Here is a 24,369-nt window from a genome sequence, read left to right as displayed (position 1 = left end):
TCCTATGTTTTCTGTGACTGGTCACCCATGTGTTTGATGTGCATGGAGGTCCTCTATTTCCCTTTTCCCATTCAACTGGAAGTCGAGCTTACCCACCCTACATTACAGTTTGCAAACTGTGGGGTTATTTGGCTAAAATTTCTAGTAGTAGATCATTTTGAATGAAATATTTACCCATTTCTTGAATACTTGTTATAGAACTATCTATGAATTTACATATTTTTTTGCACTCCATCACATAGTGATAGAAGGTGTGAATAATTTTGCTGACAGTTTACATGTGTTCAGGTCTATATCAACAAATACAGTAATGGAAATTACCAGAAATACTTATAGCAAAGTGAGTTGAGCCGTAGTAGCATCCAGGAGTCTGCTGATTTTATTGGATGATCCATAGATGTGTGGTTCGTCTTGCATAACAGTATGCAATAGATAGTATGGCATAAATGGTAAAATATTAGAAAGGATAAAACATTGGTTGAAAGAAAGAAAACAAAGGGTCATGCTAAATGGGAATGAATCTGAGTGGAGAAATGTGATAAATGGGGTACCACAGGGGTACATTTTGGGGCCTACCCTTTTTGTCATATGACAGATGAATATTACAAACCACATCATCAAATTTGCAGATGACACAGATTTGTGGTAAAATGAGAAATGATAATGATATTGAAGCCTTACAAAGAGCTTCAATATCATACTACATGAACTCCACAAATGGTCAGAAGACTGGCAAATGCTTTTTAATATCAATAAGTGCAAGGCAATTGAGGGGACCTTCGACACCTGCCGGCTTCCTGTCATCGTCGAGGCCATTAGGGTTAGTGGCCCTCGGTTAAATCAGGTATGATGATACAGTTGAAGGAATTACTAGTGAGGATTTCACTGCTGCTGATCTACAAGGTTTTGTTGAAGTTCTTAGTATATTATTGTTCTCAAACTGCATATAGGCAATCCAGGATTAAATAAATTCCTTCCATGCTTATAGGTTCTTTAATTAACTCATCAGCTATGTCATGTATTTGGAGGCCTACGACCATTTGTCGCACCCGGGATTCGAACCTGGAATTCCCGATTACGAGTCGAGAATGAAGTGCATTTATATTTAGAATTAAATGAAAATAAAAATACGGTTTTCGTCCTGTTTAAATAGTAACTATTATGACGATAGTGAATACTCAGAAATAGTACGTAAGTAGCTTTTATAAAGTAGTATACTACTACTGTAGTATGAAATTCGTTTAAAATAAATGAAACAAACAAATATGCCTAGTATAGCACATATATGTATTATATTAGGCCTCAGATATCTTGTATTGGGTCTAGGCAGGTTAAGATGGGTTAGTTTAATTTGTCAAAGCAATACAAGTAAAAAAAAAATAGTTTTCCGGTCTGTTTTAAGTGCTATAAGTCGTAATGGCTTGGCGCTTTATCCTGATAGTTCAGTTCCCTTCTACGTTCTTATTTCGTTGTAGGTCGGTATATATATATATATATATATATATATATATATATATATATATATATATATATATATATATATATACTATGGTCCTCAACGTTACTATAAGTACTACCAAAACTGGAGGATGGGCTGAACATTATAGTAAAAGATAAAACAAAGTGTTTTCGGTGCTTGTGTAACATAAAATGGCTTTTATTTGGTCGACATTAAGTGTTGCATCTGCTACTTCAACATGAATATAATACCATAATAATGAATTCAGCTTTAATATTGCAAGAGCATATTTAATACTAGCATATTTAATGCTGAAATATTTTGTTGAAATAATGTTAATTAATATTTTCTTGGAAGAAATATATATACCGGATGGTGGCTGAACAGAAAGCCACCAAAAGTAATACTGAGTCGTATTCACAATATAATTATACAGATAAAGTATTGTCTTATATCAATATAAGGGTATAAATGTTTGATATACGTTATATTTAAGAGAAGATAAATGGAGTAGAGTAAATAAGAGAGCGATAATAAAGCGAGAGTAGAAATGGGAGAGGTTGGCGAGTCTGGCGTGACGTGTGGTGTGTGGACGGACGTGACGTCACGAGGCAGCTGGACGTGGAGAGCCTTGCCAGTGACAGTCACAACACACACAGCTCTGTCACCTGCCCTCCTGCACCCGTACTCTCTCCTGCAGGCTCCTCACGTCCTCCTAGGACCTCACACCCTTCTCTTGTTCTCGTGGATCCCGCCCTCAACCTTCCAGGTAAACAGGAGTCTTGGTGGTGATGATAATATGTTGAATATCTTGATGCAGGACTTCAGCAAGGCGTCGCTATTCACTATGGAATTGGATTTTTATACCAGTAATGTTTTGGTAGTTCAAAAGGAATACAAGTGATTTGGTATTAGTTTGATGTGATAAATTAAACCTGATAACCCGCTAGTAATTATAGAAGCCTCTCAAGAGTCGTTCGTGTGTACAAAACAGGTGATGAGATATATTTATTTTGTATAATTTTTAATGGGTTTGTTGCTCTAGGACTGTACTATTAAGCTATGTGAAGTATGTACATAATTTTAATTTCGATCCTGCCTTTCTAGTCATCAGTTTTTAGTGTACAGACTCTCTAGCAATTTTCCTTCATGTTTCTCTAACACGACATATCCCATACAGTCTTTAACAGCTGTCTAACTCCCTATTACTGTACCTATTGACTGCAAGGTGGAACAGAAACATGACGTGATGTCATTAAAAAAATAAATTTGTGGCAGACCACTTCACATAGCTAATTCAATTCTTGCTAATGTCTGTGGCTCATTTAGGCACAGTTACCATTTGTTCCCTTGGTCATGTTCTACTCGTGCTCGACTGGGTACCATTCCTTTTCCCCCATCCCATCTCAAAATGTTATCCTGACCCCTTCAAAGTGTTACATGGTCGTAATGGCTTGGCGCTCTCCTGCTAGTTCCCTTTTTTTTCCCTACTCATGCCAAGTCAGTTTGTCCACCCTGTCAATTCCTGAGGATTTTTTTAGTGTGGTCAGCATAGTTGTTTCAAAACGATGATCCTGGGTTAATTCCCATATAGGACACTGTTTACGAAAGTTTGTCAGCCTGATTCCTATATTAACCTAGTAGCAAGTAGGTACCTGGGAACTAGAAAATGGTTGTGGGTTGCATCCTAGTGAAGGTTGATTATTAGTCTGTTAATCATCATAGGTCTAACAGGCTTCGTCTCAGCCACAAAATTAGTAAACTACCAAGTTTGCCAGCATCCAGCACTTTATAAAATTATTGGTGTTCAAATTAATTTTAAAACTGTACATACACTACTATAGTGCTTTTACAGAAACACCAATGGCATGTATAGCAAAATGGAAAAACACTACACTACCCTTGTTGATTAGTTCAAAATGAAAAGTTTCTGTATTCATAAAAAATATCAAATGTCTAAATGTACTATAATACTTATTGAGGAATGTTACAAATTTTTTGGCTGGTTCAGTTTTTGTGGTACTTGGGGACATGACAACTTTTCCATCCACTATTTGTAAAATTAAGATTATACAGTAGAAGTTTTACTGGTATTGTCTAAATTATACTACTTGGCCTTTCAACGCTATTGTACACTGTCCTATAATCACTTGGCCTTGGATCTATCCTCCATGTGGTCATATATCGGCTAGTTTTAAGATCTGATTAGTGTTAAAAATAACAAGGTCTGCATGTGTTGGTGGCATTCAGTAGATTTGGAGATACAGTACGGTATTGCACTTTGGTTCAGGTGACACTAACCCAGCTCTGTATTTTATACATATTGCCCCTTTCATGGTGTCTTGGCCCTTCTCTGGTTTAAAGACTGCTCCCATTTCCTTTAGAGCACACTTGATGAAACCTAAAGTTTTGCCTAGTGCTTGTTTTATATTGGATACCTTTAGTGTGGTAGAACATTGGCATACACTAGTGGTCCACACCATTCTTGTCGTTTCATTTTCAACATTGAATACCATTTGGGTGTCGATGGCTAGAAACGACGATCTTGCCCTATGCTGTCCACAGCGCATGAAATTGGAAATGAGTAGATTTGTAGTTGTTGCATCCTAGGGAGTCAGTAGTTAGCCCCGGGGGGGGGGGGGGGGGGGAAACCTTGATAAAAGATTAACATGTATTCATTGGCAATCTATCCCCAAAACAATGAATTATAAGTTAGGCTGATATCAAGGTCCTCCAAAGATTGAACTACTGACCCCTTCTCAGGATGCAACTCCACAAGAAGCTGATTAACTCTTGGGTACCTATATATTGCTAGGTGAACGGGTGATGGGAGACTTGCCCAACCATGTCTAGTGCCCAGGATTCTAGATTAGAGAACAAACCACCTAGGGGTTGGTTATCCGCTGAAGCTTCTTATCAACTAAAATGCTTTATCTGCAATTTAAACAGTTTTGGTTATTCTGCAGATTTTACTAATTGCCATATCTTGTTAAACTAAGATTGTCCCAAAAAATCATAGAATGCCTAATACTAATTTTTACAGTAGTAAGTACATACAATGTTTATTTACAATCTCCTTGTAACAGACGTCTTCTGACATTGGATTCCTGCCAATAACCTTCAGAAATTTTACCGGAAATTGAGCAGCAGCATTTTGTAACGTCCTGGTGTTTACTTTAATATATTCCACGTTCTCCTTGCTTTCCCGGAAAGCAAGAGATATGCCTCACTCATGAAGTTCTTTGTCTCGAACCTTTTGTACATGGAAAAACTATAGAAACCTGCTAATAGATCAGCTGTCCATAGTACAGTACAGTAGTTGTACAAAATAAACTGCTAACCATTTAATATTTATTGAAGCATAATGTGATGAACTTTATAAATACTGCAGGGGTGATAAAGTAGTCATTAACCATCACGTATGCATTATGGCCAGTCCAGGATGTGGGTATACAGGAGCTGGTTTTTAGTAAATTCTCGCAACCCAGTTATTTAAGCAGTTCTAAGCTGCACAAGGCATTTTTATTCTATTGTCCACACTGCTCCAAATGAATTGAATTTATCATACAACATTTGCCCATGCATCATATTTTGTTTTCCTTGCAGCACCATGGATCAGGTTATGATGCTAGTTGAACCTGCGCGCCAGTTCAGCAAGGACTCGATGAGACTGGTGAAGCGCTGCACCAAGCCTGACCGCAAGGAGTTCCAGAAGATCTCTATGGCTACAGCAATCGGATTTGCCATCATGGGTTTCATTGGTTTCTTTGTCAAGCTTATCCATATTCCGATTAACAACATTATTGTGTAAGTAAATTCTTGTCGATTTGTCAGTACTGTACAGTAATCATAAATATTTTTAGAATATATTGACTAATTGTACCCTGTTAATCAAGTGTGCTTTGAATTTTGATAATGGTGTAAAATATTTTGTTTGCATGATAATAATTACATTTATATAAACTTGTTTATTTACTTATATTATAATTTTCTACCTTGCAGGGGCTCATAATTGAAAAGGATGTCATCTTAGAATTAAGCCGTCACACCAGAACTTTTCCTCTATGTAATTGTTTAAAGGATTATCTATTAAATGTTTCATATCCTATATGTACATGTATGCATTTGTCCTATAGATAAGTAAAATAAAAAAAAATCTGGCAAAATGATACCTTATTAAATTTCATTCGCTTATACAGTACTGCATTGGGTTGAAACATTTTAATGCCTGGCATCTTACTGATAAGAGGCATCTGTAACATTAAAGTGGAGTAGGAAGGGTTTGATGGGGGGTGGGAGGAGTGGCTGGTGAAATTAGTCCCGATTGGAAATATGCTGTACTAAATTTAAGTGGGCTGCAATGTTTTCAGTGGATAGATAATTTGGTATGAATGTTAAAATAGCAGAAATTTATAATTTGAAGCATGGATGGATTTAGACCTTAAAATGAAAATAAGGTGTAGAGTTCACAAGTCAATAAACAAACCGTGTGGACTGTATAAAGGCTTTAGACATGTGGATGATTGAAGATTCAGTAGAGTACAACGTGGTAGGTAAATATTGCAAGTATAAACGGTGAGAGTTGAGGTAAGCAACAAAACATGGTGGATTTGTAAGGTTTTTGAAATGGCTTGTAAGGAAGAAAAAAGGTAGAGAGAACCGTCATTATGACTATACCGTATAGCACTTGGAAGGGATATGGTGATAATGATTTAGTGGAGGATAAAGAAATGATGCCTAACCACCTGGGCAGTCTGGGATTGAATGCCAACCTGTTAAGATGCCATTACTTGACTGTCCAGTCAGTGGTTGGCTATAAGGAAGAGGTAGTGAAAGTTTATTTGTACTGTGACCTTTTAAAAATACTGTATTAATGGTCTTAGTGGTATGCTTGTATACCATGAATTAAATTTTTGTTTTTTTAAATCGGTAAATATACAATACATAAAATAAAAACATCTCATTGGTACCCCTCTAAAAATATAAACTGGTATACAAGGATATACAGTATATACCTATCCCTGATGCCTTAATCTTTCCCGATGGTGCATGGCAGTAGTTTGAGGCTCGTGCACATTACCTTTCAACCCTTACAGGTACCCCCACCACTTTTATTTATATTCTGCTTGACATTCACGTTTAAAAATTTAAAGTCCTTTTAACTAGTGTTTTTTTATTTTATTTTTTTTATTCCCCTCTTGACAAAGGCTGCTGCATTGTTTGCATACCTTGTAGTGATTCAAAGGATCTGTTCCCGTAGCCATGTCTGACAGGTTTCCTGGTTGGTGTGGTCAACCAAGCTGTTGGATGCAGCTGCTTACAGCCTGACGTAGGAATTGGTCTGGCTCGTCAGGTATCCTTTGAGGTGTGTATCGAGCGCCCTTGAACACACTGGTGCCTGGCCAGTTAGGCCCCTAGTGTAATTTTTGTGGAGGGACTGTTGAAGTCTTGGGCTTTTGATGTTGATAGTTCTGTGTACCTATTCTATTTGTGCTTTTCAATGGGGCTATTTCTGCCGTCATGCCTCCTGATCTCGTGTGATGTGATTTGGAACCAGTCCCTCTAATATTTTCCAGGTGTAAATTATGATGCATCCCAATTATCTGCGCTCTAAAGATGTAAACATTTTAGTCGGTCCCGATAATCTAAATTTTCATAGTGGTTTCTAGCAGTAAAGGAACTGCAATTCTCCAGGACAACAATTTTTCCAGGCTTTAATTGGGGCTCTAATTGTGTAACAATATTCCACCCTAGAAAGCACTATTGTTTTGAAAAGTATCTTTGGTACAGCATCCCTTGTTTGAAAGGCTGTTATCTATATTCCAAGCTTTTATGGAGATACTGTAGTGTTACAGGCTGTTCATTCACCCAGTCTGAAAATGGTTTTGCATTTTTTCACTTGCTCTTGCATACTCTTATTTATATACAAATTGCTCCAACTCTAAATCTTCAATCTCCCACAATGCTACATGATAAATACCATCATAAGAATTTTTCTCAATCCACATAAACATCTTGAAACTGGTAAATGGCAAAATCTCTGATTAAATGTTATCTGTAGACCTTGGTTCAAAGCCCATCCATATTCCTACACTACTGTACAAAATTGTCGACTTGCTCAATTTGTTACACTATCTTCCAGGATTGGTGACATCTTTTGATAATTTACTCACTTTGCTCTAACTATCCCCCCTAGATATTGTATAAACTACTGTAATTTGCCTATATTTTCCATTGTATGTGTGTTCCTTTAATTGCATGTGGTGACTAGCTAAGATCACATAGTAGGTGACTTAACACCACATAGTGCATTGATCTGCATATACTGTAACGTTAAGCCTTCCTCTAGTCATACTGATCCTTCAGTGTGGACAAAAAGACCCACCAGGAAATGGACTATAAAGCAATTTAACACATTTGTTGTGCTTATGAAAAGAAAAGTACACAAATTTCATATTGGTAAATAGGTACCTAATACAGCAATAGTGAATTGATGTAGGTCACATCCTGTGGTACCCCAAGGACCTGATAAGCAGACATTTTAGTCAACAATGAGGAAAACCACTGACTCCACATAGTATTCTCATGTGCTATTTACATGTACAAAACCCTGAAAATGCTAATCTTGATCTGAAACTTTCCCTTGATAGGAGAAATAGAACCCATGAGCACCACACCAGAAATAAATATATGTGATATCCCTGAAGTCGGACAAAATCTGTGCAAACACTCCATGCAAATAAAAGGGCCCAGACTTTTAGAAATCGCTCCCTGATCAATTAAAAATTGTTCAACCCGTCCCCTGTTTAAAAGTAAAACCAAAAGGTACCTAATTTCATCCTCATAGTTGTTTCAAACTCTATCTTGTACTACCCACTTTCCCCAAATTAAAACATCTTTACCAATGTAATCACCTCAGTCAACTTGTATTAAGGTATTTGTTGATATAAAACCCTTGCTACAATGAACCTTTTCATCTTGCCTGATATATTTCGTTCCCGAAACGCTATGCGTGTTAGTGGCTTTGCATAAATGTAAAAATACCATTATTGTGTAATCTCGCCAACCCATTGTACCTTCCTGCAAATAAATAATTATTATTATAGGGCTAAGGGAGGTGATGGCTGATTGAAATTGAAATTGAAATTGAAATAAGTTTATTGAGGTAAAATACACACAAAGGGATGAGGTAGCTCAAGCTATTCTCACCCCGTTCAGTACAACGTGTTAATATATACATATACACACATCACAAATAAACATATTACCAAACATTCTGAGAGGTAAACATATACATTTCCTCCCTCACAAGTAGTATGGTATCAGACGTACACACAAATACTTTTATGACCTAGGTATACTGTATAGACAATTTGCAAGACACCTGCAGATAATTCAACAAAATATTACAATCTTGGTGCAAAATTCTTATATCTCTCAAGAATATCATCAACCTTTCCGTTGTGACACATCCAGGCTATTTGTTCAGGAACAGTCCTTATCTCAGTGTTTCTATATACACTAATCAACGGACAATCAAGAATATAATGGGCAAGGGTGTGAGACCTTAACATACCACATAGTTTACACTTCGTGTCATTACCATGAACATCTATCCCATATTCCCAGTAATATTTGTACCCAAGCCTGAGCCGCATGTACACAGAGTCACTCCAAGCATTTCTCCTTTTACCATAAGTGAAATGGGTGTTTTGACTCACATACATGTAGTGTTGCATGGTTTGACTACTCTCATACATTATCTCTCTCCTCTCCACTCCCGCCTGTGCCTGAATATTTCTGATTTTGCTTCTTATTTGTCTCATTGTGAATTCACATTCGATGTCAACTTGTGGTTTTGATGTGGCACGTTTGGCCAAGTCATCCGCCACCTCGTTAAGCACTATTCCAACATGAGATGGAATCCACATGAATTTCACACTATAACCTTTCAGCTGTATCTCAGTTATTCTTCTCTTACAGTCCTCCACTATAGACATGAAGACTGGGTTTCTACTGTTTAAGGACTCCAGTGCTCCTCGGCTATCGACAAATACAAAAACATTTTTGTCGTCATGACGTACTTCCTCCAAACACGCCAGAATGGCCTGCAGTTCAGCTTGTGTGGATGATATATAATTACTAAGCCGGAGTTCAATTATCCTGTCCACAGTCCCAAACTCCGTATAATCCCTTATTAGGACACCACACCCTGCCCTGCCATCCTCCGCCACCGACCCGTCGCAATATACATGTAAACTGTTGCCTCTTGGTAACCGAGATATCATGCTTCCATACAAACACCGTAATTGTCCCGGTTCATGATGAATCTTTTTCACCTTGAGGGGTACAATTTCGACGTCTATTTTCTGTACTTTCCAGGGAGCAGACATATTACACTTTCGAGAGGGTTTACAGCAGTCAAGTACGTCGTATTCCCTGAGGTCATGAGCTAATCCTCTCGTATAGCGAGTCTCCCTCAGTTTCCTGGAAGTGTGTACGTCACTCAAGCAGGTCTGAACGCTCTCAAACAGCTTATCCCCTCCTTTTCTCCGCATGAAACGAATAGATACTCTAGTGTTAATGTCACGGACTCTATCACACACACTCTGTAAATTTAATTCCATTCTCATTATTTCAATCATTGCATTTCTTTGACATCCAAGAATAATCCTCATAGCCTCGTTCTGTATCAGCTCTATTTTTTGAATTCTGCCTTGGCCTGTGTAAGACAATACGGGTGCTGCGTAGTCTATCAGGGATCGAACAGTGCTTATGTATAACATCCGCAAGATAGGTACCCCAACACCTTTACCAGAAAAAGCCAGTGCTTTTAGAGGATGCAGACGGGCTTTACATAAGGTGCTGATATGATTTATTTCAGCATTTTTACTCTCACATGTGTATCCAACATACATGCCCAGATACTTGTACTTCTGTACACGGCTCAGTTCCACGCCATTTAGAGTAAGTGTTATATTTCTTCGTTTCCTATACTCGTATTTGGTTTTATCTGCATTTATAACTAAGCCTAACTTGTGACAGGTTGTACCAAGTATGTTAAGAGCATCTTGAATTTTGTTCCCAGAAGTGCCTTGTATAAGAATGTCATCAGCATATATGATCGTCGTGACCCCTGGAGGATACATCTCTGATGCTAATCTGTTCATTAATACATTGAATAAGGTGGGACTTAATACTCCCCCTTGTGGGGTACCTAACTGAAACCTCCGTTCCTCAGACATGTATCCCTGGTAATACACCTGACCTTTTCTGCCTTGCAGGTAATCCCTTATCCAGTGTAGCAATCTCCCTGTTATTCCCAGATTGGCTAATTCGTATAAGATTACTTCCCCATTGGCTTTATCAAACGCTCCTTGTAGATCAACAAAAACTCTACAATTGTCATCTACATTAGACAAACACTTTAAGAGACAATCCGCAGTACTTTTGCCTTTGATAAAACCAAAGAGATTATTGGACATGTTATCACCTACAAGGTAGAGTAGCCTATTTAACAAAATCCTTTCCATCATTTTACAAAAGCAGGATATTAAGGAGACAGGTCTGTAGCCTCCGTTTGACTTAGGGATAGGAATGATGACAGCCTCTTTCCATTTTCTTGGTAACTTTCCCTCTCTATAACTCATATTAAACAAATCAAGTAAGGGATTAGGTTTCATACCGGCTAAATAATTAAGTATGTCATACGTTACTCCATCTTTTCCCGGAGCAGTGGAGCTGCCACTTTTTATAGCATCCAGTAGCTCATCGTGGGTTATCTCAGTGCATGCTATAGATCTTGTATTTAAGGCACATAAAGTTACTCCATTTCTAATATTTTCCCATGACTCAATGGTGACTCTCGTGTCTGCAGGTAAGGACTCCATACCAGCAGCACTTGCCCATTTATCTACTAACTCATTAGCAACTTTCCCTGGATCTGAGTGAGCAATGAATTTAGTCTTACAACCCCTGACTTTATTTACTGCTCTCCATATGTCTTTAAGGTTCTTAGTATTACCAATGGCCTGAGCAAAGTCTTGCCAGTATCTGTCCCGCGCCTCCTTCCTCACCTGACTGCATTCCCTAGCCACTTCCAACATTGTATTTTTCTCTTCATCCCTCCTTCCATTTTTTAACCATGCTTTATGCGCACCCCGTAGCATTCTCTCCCATCCCTTGACTTGCTGATCATTGGAATATTTAAATTTCTTAGGTCCGTGCGTCTTGCTTCCCCTGCCCCCGTTATTTTCCCTCTGTACTAATTTCTCTATGTTCACGACCATGTCCTCGTAAAAACTATCAACGCAGAGCGGCGTGTAATGTTGATACCAATCTCCCATATTTTGAATAAAATAATTTTTCATATCTTTCTTAATATTTAGCCTTTTCCTTTGAAAGTGGACTTGTTTTTTCCCCAGTGGTAATTCAACGTTCAAGGCAAAGTGGTCACTAAGTAGTTCCCGAACAACCCGAGCCTCCCCCATAATCCCCTGAGAGTTTAAAACGCAGGCATAGTCAAGCCGTCCTCCCTTGATGTGAGTTGGTTCATTGTTTCCCAATAGACAGGTATCTGGATGATCTTGTAGAAACTGTAACCACTTGACCCCATTAGCATTAATACTACCCACTGTCCCAAGGCTTGTGTGCCGAGCATTAAGGTCCCCAATGACCAGTGAAGGATTAGTATAAATGCAGTCAGGTAAATAGTTAGCGTCGAAGCAGTTCCTGGATACATACAAATTAACTACAATAAATTCCCCTTCCCTTAATGATAATTTAACACAAACACTCTCTATACCTTGCGTTTTTGATGGCGGTTCTACTAACTCTGCTGGTATGGAGTTCTTAACATAAATCGACGTGCCTCTGATGTTATTTGCAGCGAAGAGGTGAAACCCTTTATAGCCATTTAATTTCAATAATCCTTCATTCCTATCCCCTGTCTCCTGGAGAGCTACAACATCAATATCATTTCCCATCACATAACAATGAACATCTGTAACCCTGTTTCTCAAACCATTAACATTCCATGACAACACTTTCAGTCTAGGGTGATCCATTATTAATCAATTCATTGCCTAAGTCATCCCCAATAAGTTCACTAAATGATAGCCATACCTTGTATAACATCTCCCACCTCCTCCCAAGTTCACCAGTAAAAGCGACATTGCGATTCTCAAGAGATTTTTTCAGCCCTGAGATGTCCATTATTGGCCCAAATGATTCCTTCATTTTATGTGTAATTATAGGGTTCTTCCTTTCACTACGACTACCATCATTCACACACACTTCACTTTCCTTCATTTCATCACTCAATATTTCATCTTTGTCCTCAACCACTATATCCTGATTATCCTTCACCGTTTTGTGATTTTCCTTGACCTCCTGAACGTTTAATTTAGCCTCGATGGACTCGATTCTCTGCCCCAGATTTTGGAGGAACTCACCAACTTTTTTAAGTTCAGCCCACACTTCCTTGACCATATTATTATGACCCTCTCTCTGAGCCACAGTAGCCACTTCACTCACCGTTACACTGTCACTGCCGGAGTCCTGAGTGTTGGCGTGGCTGCTTGTTGCTGGAGCCTGCCTAAGTAAAGGTGACTCCTTTACCCACGCATTCGTCCGGTTCACTGGCACTGTTTGGGGCAGACTGTTTTGCTGTGCTCCCGGTGTCTGGGTAAGAGCTCTTGCTTGCTCTGTAACATTCACCGGCCGGAGAACAGCCATACTCGGCCTCTTGCTACACACAGCCGAGCTCGCATTGTGAACACCTCCACAGTTGCAGCATCTGGGAACTATTTTCTCACCCAGATTCAGTCTGTTTCTACACACAGTAGAGAGGTGAGACTTTCCGCAGAAACGACATCGTGGATCATTTTGACATCTCCAGGATTTATGCCCCCATCTGCAGCATTTCAGGCATATTATGGGCTCTTCCACATACTTTGCTACATGCCTGTAGCCAGCCCCGGTGATGAACACTTTTTCGGGTACGTCACCTCTCACTAGAGCCACCACCTGACTCCTAGCTTCACCTTTAATAAGGTGACGCTTGGCCCACACAAATCGTTGGTCGTCGAGTATAAACTCGGGGTCCAGAATCTGAGGGTATTTATAGATAATTACCTTCGTCAGCTTCTCGTTCCCCTCCGGTATTTCCATAAGAATTCCATCGTATCCTTGCTGGGTAAGATACTCCACTGCCTCCATAGAACCTACCGTTAAGTAAGGTCTGTTTACACCTTCCTTCAGCAGGGGCTCGAACTTGCGGTGTTCTCTTCCGAGTTTGACGGTCCACAGCAGCTTCTGATGATAGGCCAGCGTGCATGAGGCAGGGAAGAGAAGCCTCCATCTCCGCTGATCCTCACCTTCCTGACATCGTTCCGTCCGTTTGTCTGCATCAGTCTCGGCGTCGTTCTTCATTCTTTTATCGTTTCCGTTAAGTGTATTACTGTCCACACTACGCCTTGCCTCCTGTCTTCTTCGTTTCTTCTTATTCCTTGTCAGAACTTCTTGAAACACGCCCTCCTCGTCTGACTGGCTGCTTTCAGAGTCCATGTTAATAACGCCGTGAGAAGTAGCCATGTCTTCTGGTGACTGAGTCTCCATCTCAGTACCCAGCATGGGGGGAGGGGGGGGGGAAGGTGCGGAGCAGGTATCTTGACCCGACCGCGTCCCAGGTAAGACTGTGGATTATACTTGTAAGACTAAGAATTATACTGGTACGAAACATAATACCCGACCCACGTGAACGCTTCCTGTCCATTAATGTCAGACAAACGGTATGAGACAGTTGCCAACCTACCGCTTTGGATACCAATATTCAACGATAATGTTTATGGCTTTAGCAGTAGTTCATTAGACGGGTATTCTTTATTCATACAAAATGTTAGTATTACATATTAGGCAAGTAAAACGACAAAACTGCTACACACAACTTTACGTATTGTAGTGTTTTTTGGGGTGGTTGTAGCGTCGTGTGAAATACTGTGTTGGCAACTTTGAGTGTGTGTTTCAGTGTCATTAGTAGAGTAGTGGCTGGTGGTCCATGGATTTCTCTCTAATATAGAAGCATTTGTTCTCGCTAACACCGCCATCATGGCTTCTAAGCAAACGGTGTTGACTTCCTTCTTTGGTAAACAAAATAAAGTGTGTAAGAAGAATAACGTACAGGAGACTGATAATGATGACAGTAAGTGGCAAAAGTTGTGTTTTGACTGCTACTAGTTCAAATTTTCAAACTGGATAATCCAGTCCATCCTGTAGTAGTCGAAATTTAACCTTGGGTGTTTCTTATCTCCAGTAGATTTAAGACAGTGGAGTTTTGATGAGTTCCCAGTCATATTGTCCCAGCACTTGTCCCAGCTCCCATAAAGGTATCCCCCTATTCCGACTTCTACTCGGTTATTCATTCCTCAATCCTTGCTCGTTGGAAGGGTCGTTGGTCTTCTGTTACTGGTAACTAGCTGCGTGCTCTTGAGAGTAATGTGTCCCCCCATGGCCTTCCTCCTACCACCGTAACTGGCGGTGGGAAATGGCTCTGGCAAGGTTACGTATTGGTCATACTCGGGCACTTAATGGAGTACCGCCCTGCTTCCTACTGTCCAAACTGCATTGTCCCTCTTATGGTCGTGCATATCCTTATTGAATGTCCTTACGGTCGTGCATATCCTTGTTGAATGTCCGGACTTCTAGGACATGCGTGTGTCTTGTCTGACCGACCGTCCTTCGCGGTCACTTGTCACACATTAGAATTCTTGCTATTTCGGATACCTTCGATATCGTTCGCCTTGCGCGCTTTTGTTCTATTGGCATCCTTAGTGATATTCAGTGCCCTATAAATATCCCGCACATTTAATGGTGCTACATAGACTATTGCCGGCTTCGTGCCTTCTTTTGATAATTACTTCAAACTGGAATTAAAAGTATCAACACAAGACAGAACACGAAACAATGGGAATAAATTGGATAAGTTTAGATTTAGGAAAGACTTGGGTAAATACTGGTTCAGTAACAGAGTTGTTGATTTGTGGAACCAATTAACACGTAACGTGGTGGTGGGATCCCTCAATTGTTTCAAGCGTGGGTTGGACATGTATATGAGTAAGACTGGGTGGTTATAAATAGGGGTTGCCTCAAATGGGCCAATAGGCCTTCTGCAGTTACCTTTGTACCTATGTTCTTATGACAATTAGTGAGTACAAACACGAAATACTTGATCGTGTGACATATGAAACAGAATAGGAGATGACAGGCTTTTATCAGGCCCCCAGAGCTCTGGCACCTATGAAATTGGCACTGCACACTGCATGCTTTCTTCATATATACGATATTTTGTCTACTAGAAGTGAATTGTGGACACAGTGCAGGAATTTCAGATTTTATAATTTGAAAGAAAATGATTTGCAATTCATGCCAGAAGTAGAGATATCTACATTGCTATTTTTTCACGTGGTAAGATGTAATAATGATCTAGTGTGTACCCCCTATCTGAACAAATATTGTAACAGTCTTATTTGAGCTGTGACATCATATCAGTTGACTGATTTTTTAAACACCTTTACAGGTATTTGTCACATTTCATCGTCATAAACAATGGATCTGCTATTTCCTGACTGTCTTCTGCTTTCTTCAAATTCAACTACTCCAAATGTCTCGCTGTGCCCGGGAATGTAATCTATGCCTATATTCGGTTGAGCAGACTATACTTATCAGACACATATATCATCAACGACACATCAACTCCACACAGGAAGCTCTGAATTACAATTAGTAGCCATCCTGGGCTTTTTCACCCAAAGGATATAAACCCATGGAACAGCCTATCCGCCGAGGCCATAAATGCCAAATCTGCTAAACTTAAAAATCCAGCTTGGAAAAAATAATTCAGAACAGATCGGAGGGATGTTAGACAAGCTGCCAACTAAATGAATAAAATGGATAAGAGTAATGTACAATTTGATTTATGATTTATTATAAAAAGACTTTGTACAAAGAACTTAAATTTAAATTTGAATCATTGGTTTAAAAATATACAAGTATATGCTAAATACGTTTTCTATGAAACCTTTTAAAGAATGGTTTTCTGTAAATGTAATTCTAAGGGGTACTTAAATAGTTTTCAATTTTCATATTTTACCTGAGCAAACACTAGTGGCCTCGACGAGGACAGGAAACCGGCAGCTTGTCAAATGTCCCACATTTGCTTTGATCTTTTCCAGTTGGATTTTAAATTTTAACAGGGTTTTGGGTCCCTGTTTTCAGCCATACACCGTAAACTATTCATGCAGACATTCTATCATCAACATATGACTTGGTTGAGGTCTTTTCTAAGGGATCTTTCTTAATGTTTTAAGCAAGTTTCCTTTCATAGTTCCTTTTGGTTGATCTTGTATGTTTTGGTCTTCTTGTATATATATAAATAAAGAAATCTGATTTTCTGAATAACTAAATTGAATCCCCTTCTTTATATCACACAATCTCAAATTCCTGGTGGATTGATTTTTATTCCAAAGGTTTCACTTTGGTGTTAGGTTTTTTATTTGTTTATTGTCTCTGTCATCCATGTAGTTTTTTTTACATGTATTTTGCCTTGATGGTACGTATTTTTGTACAAGTTCAGTGGTGACCTTTGTAAAAATTAACCATGAAGCGTTTATGGCTTGCTCTATTAACTCCTTCAAGGAGGAAGTCTGCAATTCCTGTCTCGATCCATGATAGTCTCTTCAAAGGTAGTCTAGAAACTAAGGTGGATCTGGATTTTTTTTCAAAAAATAAGAATCAAAAATAAAAACATGAATCAAGATGATCCAAGAGGGTGAAGAAATGGTAAAGAGAATGGCAATGGTGGACAGTAGTAACACACTTTAGAATTATTCAATAATAAATACAAATTCGTCCTTCACTTATGGTAAAGGAAAGTCTACTTGGAAGGATTCAATTTACATGAGATTAACATTAGGATACAAATATATCTGGCAATACGGTGTTGATGTCAGTGAAAAAGATAAGGAGTGTAAATTATGTAGTATGCCGCACGCCCACACCTTAGAACATTATGTATTAGAGTGTCAACTTATTGATAACTATAGAAATAAGGAAATAAGTAGTGTACCGCATCAAATTGTTTGGTTGTGTGATAATGGTATGATAGACAGTATACTTAGGAGCTACAAGAATTTTGCCCCAAGAGTGTAACAATTATATGCTGTACTTACTATATTAACCTGCAATGTTAAATGGGATTCTTGTAATGTTATTTGTCTATTTGTACTCACTGAATTTGTGCGCCCCTTGAGGGACTTGAAGTAGAGGAGGGTAGAAATAGCCTAAGCTACTCTATCCCTTTGAGATGTATTTATTGCTTATCTCAATAAACATACTTGAACTTGAACTTGAACCCTCACACACGCTTCTAGCCTCAGGAAATCCTTGTATGTTCAGTAGAACTCCAGGTTGCAATCCTTATACCATCACAGCAAGTTACAGCCCCGCTCCAGTGCCAGGTAAGTCCACTATGGGCTCACCTTTGCCCGTGCTACTTGCAACTTTTTGTTCTTAGTTGCTGAATCTTAAACATCAACAATAACTTATACCATGTCGTGGTCTGGTGGCTAGAAGTGTATGCGTGGGAACATCCACCGCATGGGTTCGAACTCTCATCACTGGTCCCACGGATTTTCTCATTAATAATAATGATGATAATAATAATAATAATTATTATTATTATTAATTTAATTACCGTAGGGATATTGAACCCTATTATTACCGTAGGGGGACCTTTGACAAGCCTCCGGCTTTCTGTCCTCGTCGAGGCCACTAGAATGTTATAGTGACTATCAGGTAAATTCAGGAACATTGGAACAAGCTAGGTATCCCTCACAATACTGATCAAATTGACGAGTCTCTAAAAATCTCATATAAATCGTGAAAATAACATTCATCATTTTCTGATTGGCCAAAGAAATCTCCAAAGTAGATTTTAAGGTAGATTTGACGAGAGATGTTCAATGGAGTTGAAGATGCCCAATGATCTAGAAATCCCACAGTCCGTTTGTAACTCATTTTGCAAGTATGCACATATGAATAAAAATGATGTTGATTTTTATAATTAGTGTTAAAGCTAGGAAATGTAGATGTTTATCTCTCAGAATGTTTGGTAAAATGTTTATTGTTTGTGATGTGTGTCTATGTATGTATTAACACGATGTACTGAACGGGGTGAGAATAGCTTGAGCTACCTCATCCCTTTGTGTGTATTTTACCTCAATAAACTTATTTCAATTTCAATTTAGTGTTAAAACTTACACAATGAAGATAAATAAAAATTAGGTATAAATTGATGTAATAACCCAATATCACTTGCCCGAAACGCTATACGTGCTAATGGCTTTACAAGAATATAAAACCGACATCATTTCTATGTACTGTCTTAACCCTCAATGTATATATATTTGTATATAAATAAATAAATATATAAATAAGTCCCATATGATTGTTTTGGGTGTTCAAAGATGGCGCGTGTGCGCATGCGCAGAGTAGGGGCCAGCCCGGTACCTCCGCTCCAGACATGGCCAGATCTTCTCCTCTACCTTCAACCAGACTCCTCTAATATATTCCCTCCCCTGGGCCCTCGCCGGTGACTGGTGCCCCTCACACGCCGCCGGAGCACACCAGGGACACCCAGCTACGAGCCAGGCATGCTGTGGCGTGGCGGGATATTGTGAGTAACGCGGAATTTAATGTTATATCTAGGCCAAATAGCCATTGTGTCGGGGTCCTGAACGAAGATTGAAGGGGCCATGAGATCCCGTCGAGAATTATGACAATATCGCTGATTAATGTTGATTTGCGGCAAGTGATATGGGTGTCGGGGGTGAGGATCGCTGCTAGAGTGTTGGAATTTAGTGGGAAGAGGCTAGAGAGGTGTGTGAGAAGAGGAGAGATATGATAGTGGTTTGTTAGTGGTGATGTGTTGGTCAGGTGAGCTCGCTGCCTCTCTGTGTCCTCTCTCTCTCTTTCTCTTCTCCCTCCTGCTGCTCTTCTCTCTCTCCCTCACACTTTTCCCTCAGGCATTAATATCTTCCTCGGCCCTCGAAACTGTATATTGGGAATGTAGGAGGGTTAGAAAATGGCCAAGGTCATTGTCTCTGGTTTGGGTGCGCGTACGTGGCCTTTATTTAGCACCAATGTGGCTTTTATTTAGCATCACATTGGCCTTTATTCAGCACCACATTGGCCTTTATTTTGCACCACTGTGGCTTTTATTTAGCACCACTGTGGCCTTTATTTAGTACCACTATGGCCTTTATTTAGCACCACTGTGGCCTTTATTTAGCACCACTGTGGCCTTTATTTAGCACCACATTGGCCTTTATTTAGCATTACATTGGCCTTTATTTAGCATCACATTGGCCTTTATTTAGCACCACATTGGCCTTTATTTACCATCACATTGGCCTTTATTTAGCACCACATTGGCCTTTATTTACCATCACATTGGCCTTTATTTAGCACCACATTGGCCTTTATTTAGCATCACATTGGCCTTTATTTAGCACAACATTGGCCTTTATTTAGCATCACATTGGCCTTTATTTAGCATCACATTGGCCTTTATTTAGCATCACATTGGCCTTCATTTAGCCTACCTTGTATCCCTTCCAGGTGCTATATAGTCACTTAGGGCTACAGCATGGCACTTTCTCCTGATAATTATCTTACTTTACCTCCTTGAAAGACACTAAAAATTACTGTATGGGTCTTTTAGATGCCTTTTTTTTCATTGACGGCGCTCTGGGATTACTTTGTAACTTTAAGGAAAAGAATAAAGTCGTTCAATTGTATAAGTCTATGGTGCGTCCCCACCTGGAGTATTGCATCCAGGCTTGGAGACTTTGTCTTCAGAAAGACATAGTTGCTCTGGAGAAGGTGCAACACCGGGCAACAAAAATCATTCCAGATCCAAGTCAACTTTCATATCAGAACCGGTTGAGAGCCACAGGGCTAACGCTGCAAACCAGGCATGACAGGGTGGGTCTTATTAAAACTTAAAAATACTGAACTATTTGGAGGATGTTGATCTGTACAATTTCTTCCAAAGGTCAGATGTAACACAGTCAAGGAGCAACGGTTTCAAGCTCAACAAGCCACAATTTAGGACTGAGAATAGATGCGTTTTCACCCACAGGGTTATAAACCGATGGAACCGCCTACCCGGCGAAACTGTAAATGTAAACAGTTAAATTTTAAAATTCAACTGGAAAAGATTAGGGCAAACGGGGGGGTGGGTAGACCATTGGCAAACTGTTGGCTTCGTGTCCTCTCGAAAGCTGGAGGCCAGACCCTTGGGGCTAGTCTCGCTAAAATTTGCAGGGAGAATGGTCTGAGAGTCTGGGTTGGACACAGGTTGATTGGGGGTCCTCGTCGAGTCTACTAGTATTAGTGACCCTCGGGGTAAACATGACATTTCACACTTGACTCCATGAAAATTGCTGGGGGGGGGGGTCTTTGTAATTACTAATATTTCTTAAAACATTTAACTATCCCAACCAGCCTGTGTCCAACCCAGACCATTCTCCCTGCAAATTTTGGCGAGACTAGCCCCAAGGATCTGGCCTCCAGTTTTGGATAGACACGAACATACTGTACATTCTCTTCTATAGAATAGATTTCTACTAGTTATTTATTCAGGTTTGTGAAGACGTGCCTGATTTTCTACTGCTTTTAAGTTGTAGAAAATGGTGGCACAGATATCTGATGGGTAACGTGTAACTGCCGAACATGGGTCTGGATGAAGGCATCTTTGCATCATTTATTATTTATACCATGCTGCTTTGCATTTACAGTCATCATGGAAATGACTAGGATTGCACAAAAAATTTGCTGTGTATCATGTTTGATAAATTGTTCGCTAACACATGTCGGAATTAATGCTGAAGTTGTGTGTTATGTGGCAGTACTGGTATATGTTAAAGGGATATGAAGAATAACATCTTCACCGAACCAGATAACATTATCCGTGTTCTTCCACTGCTTGCCCTTATGATCACCAAGGCCTACATACAAGTGAATTTATTTTTAATCATGTAGCACGTAATGTGTTGTACTTGTCACTAAAGGCAGATCCTTTATGTGTGGCTGTCAGGCTGTGAGCAGCCATGTCCAACAGCCTGGTTGACCAGACCATCAACCAGGAGGCCTGGTCAGTGACCGGGCCATGGGACCTTGACTCCCAGAATCAATGCAAGGTAACAGCAAGGTAAGGTGGGGGTGCGAGTTCCCATCTTGAGGCTATCTCGAGATGATTTCGGGGCTTTTTTATTTTTAATGTCCCCGCGGCCCGGTCCTCGACCAGGTCTCCACCCCCAGGAAGCAGCCTGTGACAGCTGACTAACACCCAGGTACCTATTTTACTGCTGGGTAACAGGGGCATAGGGTGAAAGAAACTCTGCCCATTGTTTCTCGCCGGCGCCTGGGATCGAACCCAGGACCACAGGATCACAAGTCCAGCGTGCTGTCCGCTCGGCCGACCGGCTCCCATAGTTACTTTTTCTGTTCATCTTGCTGTATTGTACTCGCTTTTCTAGTTGTATTGAGCCTCGCTGCTCATACACATTGTGCCTTGTCACTGAAGAAAACTAGAGCCTGTATACTGTTGTTAATTGTGGGTTAGATCAGGGAACACTTACCAGTATAAGTGCTGGGGACTGGAGCTTTATGGGTGAGTGGCAGACATTGTTCCTGCTACAATAGTGGTACTGTATCCAGGAAAGACATTAGGTCATGCCAAATTTATTTGATAGATAACATACAATCATTAGGTGTGAGTGTGTGTGTGTTTTAAGGTGATTGAAAGTGACATCTTGTTGAAGAAAAGTGATGCAAGGAGAAAGATTGCTACAGAAATCTGAACAAAGTGATGTAAGTAGAAAGATTGAATGGCAGTACCTGTAATTGTAAATAAGATTGTAAGGATAATGTTTGGGAGGGAAAAAATATAGGAAGAATCTTGGAGAAAATGGATTTGAGGACTTTGTAAGAAATAAGAAATTATTTTGTAGAAAGGAAAGAGCTGTGGAAAGTTATGGGGGAAGCTGGTAAATAGTGAAGGATGTGTTCATGGGATGGTGGTGGTGGTGGTAGGGGGGGACATGTAAGGTAAATACAGTAGGGAAGGATGTGTTCATGTGCTGACGAGTCACAATACTGTAACGTGGCTGAGAAGTTGGCGCACAATTTACACAATTGAAAGTGAAGAACCGATGATGTTTCGGTCCATTCTGGGCTATTATTAAGCTGTGTAATTAAAAAAAGACAAATGAAAGTAGAATAAGATAATAAAGGTAAGAAATAAGAGTATTGGGTAAAGTACAGTGTGACGGGTTGTGGTATCGCAGCTATACTTAACCAAGATGGTATGGCTCTCCCTCAAATAAATAAAATAAAAAAAAAATGCTGCTATTGACCCTTGCAGTGTGTAAGTCGCGGGTGGAAACAAATGAAAATCATCCAATAAATAATTAAAACAATTTACTGAAATATTAATGAACAAAAATTGCACCGGAAAACACTTGGCTATGTATCATGTAATGGAAAGGTGAACAATATGAAAATTAATGCAAACATAAACTGTAAGAAATTCGATGAATACAAAGCATGAAGATATACTGGTGTACTGAAGACAGCTACCTTACCACCACGGCTTGCCTCTTGAGTCGTACCAGGCCGTGCCAGGCCTTGGGGGGTATGGAGAGGTGGCAGGACTGATGGCTCATCTGGGCTGGTGTAAAGGTAGACTTATAGTGCATAGGCATTGAAGGTGAGGGGAAAAGGCAGTTCCACTACTATGCAGCGGATTCACGTGGCAACAGGATACTCGTAATACTTACTCATAATGGTTACGTGTAAGAGAAGGAAAAGGAAAGAAAAAGTAAGAAAAATGAGAAGGAAAATATACTGTAATAAAGAAACCTGCTGAAGGCCAAATGGCAGAAAGAAAAAGAAAAAAAGTCTAGTGACATAAGGGACAGAAAGGAGAGAGAGCCTGGAGGCACTGAAGCAAAGTTAGATCATGTTTAAGAAGGTTAGAGCATTTAAGTATTGTATGTACTGTGATAGATAACTTACAAGGAGTTGCTGGAAGAGTTAACAGCAACACAGCCAGGACTAGTGTTTGTGTTGGGCATTTCGTATATTGGAGCCAGTTTGATAAGACTTCTTCTGTGAAGCGTAGAGGCAGGAAAAATTATTTTAAAGACCAATCCATAAGATGATATCCCAAACATGACAGAAGGGAGCATTGTTTGTGTCAGCAGACTTAACACAAAATAATACAATATACAATTTAGTATTATCTATACAGTACTATAATACTGTAGTCTGTTATTCAGTGTGTGGCCGGTTTTACCGAAATATTGGAGAGGACAAGACAAACAGGAAATAGAGTAGACGTCAACAACATTGGCAGCAGGAGCAGCAGTGTGAACCAGATTATTGTACTATGTTTATGTACTATGTACATAATTTACCTGAATTTATCTTACGGCCACTAACACTAGTAGCCTTGACGAGGACAGGAAGCCGGCAGCTTGTCAAAGGTCCCCCCCCCCCCCCCATTTGCCCTGATGATCTTTTCACCTTATAGTTTCTCATAGTGAGGAAGAGGAATGCATATGTAAGGGGAATATCAAATTACTCTTGTACAGTGATGATCTTTGTTGGACATGTAAGTGTTAGTCTCATTTTAATGGTTGTGCAGACGTTAAGCTACAGTACGTCTAGGTCTACAAATTATTTTATGCCTTCCATGATTGCTAGGACATCATTGAGCTATTGGAACCACATTCTTCAACACTGATATTCAAGCAAGCACAAAATGTAAATCATGATATGAACACATT

At 39.7% G+C, this 24,369-nt stretch overlaps 1 protein-coding gene across 5 annotated transcripts in view; it reads left to right on the top strand.

Annotated features, from left to right (window-relative positions):
• The first annotated feature begins 14,485 nt into the window (after positions 1-14,485).
• The window catches only part of LOC123746524 (tubulin polyglutamylase ttll-4), a 62,253-nt gene continuing 52,369 nt past the window's right edge, over positions 14,486-24,369 (top strand). For 2 of the 5 annotated variants that reach the window (XM_069318313.1, XM_045728072.2), the window contains exon 1: positions 14,486-14,660. The gene's annotated coding sequence lies outside the window, so the exon portion shown is untranslated. Of the gene's footprint in view, positions 14,661-18,982; positions 19,191-24,369 lie in introns of those variants that run through there. The other 3 variants (XM_045728071.2, XM_045728074.2, XM_045728073.2) reach the window with 3 other exon arrangements.

The sequence above is a fragment of the Procambarus clarkii genome, chromosome 90 (genome assembly GCF_040958095.1).
Source record: "Procambarus clarkii isolate CNS0578487 chromosome 90, FALCON_Pclarkii_2.0, whole genome shotgun sequence".
NCBI lineage: Eukaryota > Metazoa > Arthropoda > Malacostraca > Decapoda > Cambaridae > Procambarus > Procambarus clarkii.
The sequence above is the reverse complement of the archived record's forward strand: the minus strand, read 5'-3'. Positions and strand labels throughout refer to the sequence as shown.